Source organism: Pogona vitticeps, chromosome 2, assembly GCF_051106095.1.
Source record: "Pogona vitticeps strain Pit_001003342236 chromosome 2, PviZW2.1, whole genome shotgun sequence".
In the NCBI taxonomy this organism is placed as follows: domain Eukaryota; kingdom Metazoa; phylum Chordata; class Lepidosauria; order Squamata; family Agamidae; genus Pogona; species Pogona vitticeps.
Genome location: NC_135784.1, coordinates 269394428 through 269399231, shown reverse-complemented (window position 1 = coordinate 269399231; position 4804 = coordinate 269394428). Strand labels below are relative to the sequence as shown.

Below are 4804 nucleotides of genomic sequence, written 5' to 3'. Positions count from 1 at the left end.
CTCCCTAGATGTCGAGCTGGATAAAGACATTGGCAAAGTAGCTACCATGTTCTCTAGAATCACAAAGAGAGTATGGCTCAATAAGAAGCTGACGACATATACCAAGATCCAGGTTTATAAAGCCTGTGTCCTGAGCACACTCCTGTACTGCAGTGAGTCCTGGACCCTTTGTGCATGGCAGGAGAGGAAGCTGAACGCCTTCCATATGCGTTGCCTCCGACGCATTTTTGGTATCGCCTGGAAGCACAAAGTTCCAAATAGAGTAGTCCTAGAACGAACTGGAATTTTTAGTGTGTATACATTACTGAAACAGTGATGTCTACGTTGGCTTGGGCATGTCATGAGAATGGCTGATGGTCGGATTCCAAAAGATCTCCTGCATGGAGAATTAGTGCAGAGAAATCACTCCAGAGGGAGACCATAATTGTGATACAAGGACATCTGCAAGCGGGGTCTGAAGGCCTTAGGAATGGACCTCAACAGATGGGAAACCCTGACATCTGAGTGTTCAGCCTGGAGGCAGGTGTTGTATCATGGCCTCTCCCAATTTGAAGAGACCCTTGTCCAGCAGGCCGAGGCAAAGAGGCAGTCACAAAAGCAACAAAATCAGGGAGCTGCACAGGGGACAGATTGCATTTGTTTTCAGTGTGGAAGGGATTGTCACTCTCGAATCAGCCTTCCCAGCCACACTAGATGCTGTTCCAAGTCCTCCATACAGAGCACGTTACCATAGCCTTTCAAGACTGAAGGATGCCGAACTAACTAACCAATAATTTTAATATATTTATTTTTTTTAATTTGTCTGAATTTTTAATGATTTTGCTTTCTTACAGTATATCACAGAAGTGAGTACGACACCTCACATTTCATAAATATTTCAGTATATCTTTTTATGTGACAACACTGAAGAAATGACACTTGGCTGCAATGTAAAGTAGTGAGTATACAGCTTGTATAACAGTGTAAATGTGCTGTCCCCTCAAAATAATGCAACACTCAGCCATTAATGTCTAAACCACTGGCCACAAAAATGAGTACACCCCTAACTGACAATGTCAAAATTGGGCCCAAGTAGGCTTACTTAATACCTAGATGCTTTGCATTTAACCAATGCAATTGTATCTTTTTGTGTTTTCTTTGTTTTATAAGTTTTTACTCTTTTTAAATAAATATTCTATATTTTACCCAAGCATGATTCTTGGGGTCAAGGGTGAGAGTACCTAAAGAAAGTGCCTTAACCACAAGGGCTTGGCTTGCTTTTTGTGTGTGCCTGTTATTTGGGTATCCTACCTAGTAAGGTTGGTGTGCAATGATCAAAGTACACAGCTAAAGAGTTTTAAGATCAAATAAGTGAGTAACTGGAAATCTAGGGACAGAAGCTTGCCCATAGTTGGCCAGTCACGCACTTACTAGATCTCACCCAGTCTAGAATGAAAAGGTGGTGGATGTTGGGAACTACAGTTGGCTTCTTTCCCTAGTGAATGACCTCTCTAAGGAGATGTGTTCCTGACAATCCCATTGATAAAAATTGCACATTTACTTGAGTTACTATGGATTTGCAAATCCATATGGATTTGCAAATCAGGTTGAGCCAGGAAATGTCAAAGAATGAAAACATACTCTATATCCTCATCTCTCACTTCACTCATTGTTGAATTTTGGTTATGTTTCATCCTTGTTGCTAATAATACATAGATTCATCACCCAAATGTATTTGCTCTCTGCATAGCTGATACATATTTGTTTATTAACACAATATATTTCTCTATGCATGAAAGAGATAAATAAAGGCAATCTAATGGCTATTCACTAGAAACAATTTTTCTTTGATTTTGAGCCAAATTTTTCCTCAGTTCCAGGTTATACAAAATTTTGAAAGATGGCACTGAATATCTCTTTGAACCCCTATCTCTGTTTTGGTGTATGTGTTTTTAATGTAGATAAAAAACTGAAGAGTGTGTTTTACCTAAAGTGCTATATAGGGTTTTTTTTTTATATAAAAATGATTAAATAAAAACATAGCACCTCTCATCATTGCTATCCATTCTACCTCCCTCCATCTGTGTGTGTGTGTGTGTGTGTGTGTGTGTGTTGGCAGTGTGTAAATTATTGGTTTAAAGGCTCTAGCTATAGAGCAAAAAAAGTTCAGAGACTTAAGGAGCAGAATTAGATTCAAGTCTCCCCTCAGTAGACTACTCTTTCTTGTTAGTTTTCCTCAACTGGCACTGTTTGTCTCAATAACTCACTCAGAGACACTAGAAAGAGAAAAGAGTAAAAGGTTCCATTTCACTCACAGTTTATTGTAGATCAATACAAGCAACATTCTGTAGAAAAATATTAACAGGTTAAATGAACAGAGCTTACTTGACAATTCACTAGCCGCATACTGACTCACTACATAACTAGATTCTTACTACAAACTGGGTAACTGAACACAGACTGTCTGACTAAAAAGGGTGGGAAAAGAAGACTTAAGTGGACAAGTACAATATTTTTCCATGTATAAGACACCCCCATGTATAAGACGCCCTCCACTTTTCTAATCCAAAATTAAGAAATCTAAGTGGGGCTTAGCAAGTGCAGGGGGAAAGGGATCAAAGCACTGCAGGATCGCTTTGATCCCTGCTTTCCCCTCTACTTGATTTTGTTCTCTCTCCAGCTTACTTCCATGTCTAAGACGACCCTCAATTTTTAGTCTAAAGATTTTAGACAAAAATATACTTATACATGGAAAAATATGGAATGTCTCTCTTCAAAAACCTGAGTAAGAGAAAGAACAAGTCACTGCTACTGGATTGACTGACATTCACCCCAGTTCAGAAAGCTCCCTCCCGGCCAAAACCTCTTAAAAACAACATATGAAGCTGCTATAATTCCAGCAGTGTTCCTGTGTGTGTGTGTGTATGTGTGTGTTTGTTTGTTTGTTTGTTTGTGTGTGAAATGTCAATCATATGCACATTTACCTGCAACTAAGCCACAGAGAGAACACAATGGGACTTACTGCTGTCAACATACAGAGTACAATTCAGTTTTTTCCCCTCTTCCTCTCCTAATGAAGGTCAGTCATTTTCATGGCGGTTTTGACTTTGCTGCAGTTCTCAACAGTTACGTTGTGTTCAATTCAAACCAGCCACTAAGGTTCCTCAGCTAATACTATGTTCTTCTCCTTCCTGTACTTCTGTTCCCATTTATTCTATCTTGAAACAATCCATATCACTTTTTTCTCATTGCCTCACAGAAGCCGCCTAGCTTCCTATGTTTCATGAATTTTACTATTTTTGGTCTTCATTCATTGTCCTTTTTGATCACCATCTTGATCAGGAGATTTCCTAGTATCCTGTAATGAATCCATATTTCTAATGTTTTGATCGTTTTTATACTTGTTCATCTTAAAAGACCATTATTCCATGCCTTACAGTAGAACCAAGAATATACAGCATCATGCAATGTACATTCACAATGCCACTTATATATTTTTGTTGCACGTTTTTACATTCTTCATTTTAAAGAAGGGATCTGGGACATCTCTGTTCTAACTTTTATTGCTCCAAAAGCAAACTAATACCATTTCAGCACTTTGGCTATACACATTACTTATCCAAGCAGTAAGTCTTTAAGAAATGTTGTTAATATATCCAAATGAAAACTAAACAATTGCAAACATGGACATATCAGAGCTAGGCATGGGCAAATCTGTTTACTTCACTTTCTCTAACAGTAGCACTCTTTCAATCATGAGGTTGTTCTTTTGCATTTCCTCCTCAGCATGCAAGTATAAAGAGGATGCACCCTCATGATTGTGAAAATTAGTACGCATTTATTTATTTATTTATTTAACTTATATGCCGCCCACACTACCCGAAGATCTCTGGGCGACTTACAACATTTAAAATACAATAAAAAGGCAAAATAAAAGGGCAAAATAATTAAAATACAATTTAAAATATATACTCTAAAAATTGCCATGAGACCCACAGCTGATATTATTTCAATTAAAAGCCTTTTGGAACAGGAAGGTTTTGACCTGGCGCCGAAATGTCATCAGCGTCAGCGCCAGACGAATCTCAGTTGGGAGGGCATTCCATAGTCTGGGGGCAGCTGCCGAAAAGGCCCTTTGTCTACAAACCATCCCTCTTACTTCCTTGAGGGACGGCTCTTTCAAAAGGGCCCCCTGGCTAGATCTTAACTACCGGGCAGGTTCATATGGAAGGAGGCAGTCCTTTAAATATCCAGGGCCCAAGCTGTTTAGGCCTTTATATGTCAAAACAAGCACTTTGAATTGGGCTCGGGCAGCAACTGGTAGCCAATGTAACTTAAACAGAATTGGCTTGATATGTTCCCTAGCAGCCCCACCACATGCATTATATGTCTTCTAATATGTATATTGTTTTGCCTGCATGTTTCTTAATATATGTTTTATGCACAATTTTTGAAAATACAAATATTTCTGTATGGATTGTTTTGATCAGAGAAAACATGGTCAACTAGGAAAACAGAACAAAAGTAGCACTCCAAACCATATCATGGCTGTGCAATCTAGTTTAAAATGAGAACCAACTTTCTCACCTGTCACTAGACGCAGCTGCCAGAAATAGGGCACTCTGGTCCCTCCCTATCAACTCAATTTGGTCAACCCTTTGTCGCATAGTACTTTGCTCCAGCCATGGAATTGTCCTCCTACAGCCATTCCACCAGAATGAAGAGGAAAAACAAAGGGAAAGCAGGGACACATTCAACTCCCCTGTCAAGCCCTTCATTGGGCTTTGTGGCTCCCAGCCTGTCACCTACCAGCCATTCCAGTAGG

At 39.3% G+C, this 4804-nt stretch overlaps 1 long non-coding RNA gene across 1 annotated transcript in view; it reads right to left on the bottom strand.

The window, feature by feature from the left end:
- Nucleotides 1-1257: 1257 nt before the first annotated feature.
- LOC140704940 (uncharacterized) overlaps nucleotides 1258-4804 on the bottom strand; it is a 14454-nt gene continuing 10907 nt past the window's right edge. Inside the window, exon 2 of the long non-coding RNA XR_013542200.1 lies at nucleotides 1258-4804. This exon is cut by the window's right edge and continues 166 nt beyond it. This is a non-coding gene — a long non-coding RNA (uncharacterized LOC140704940).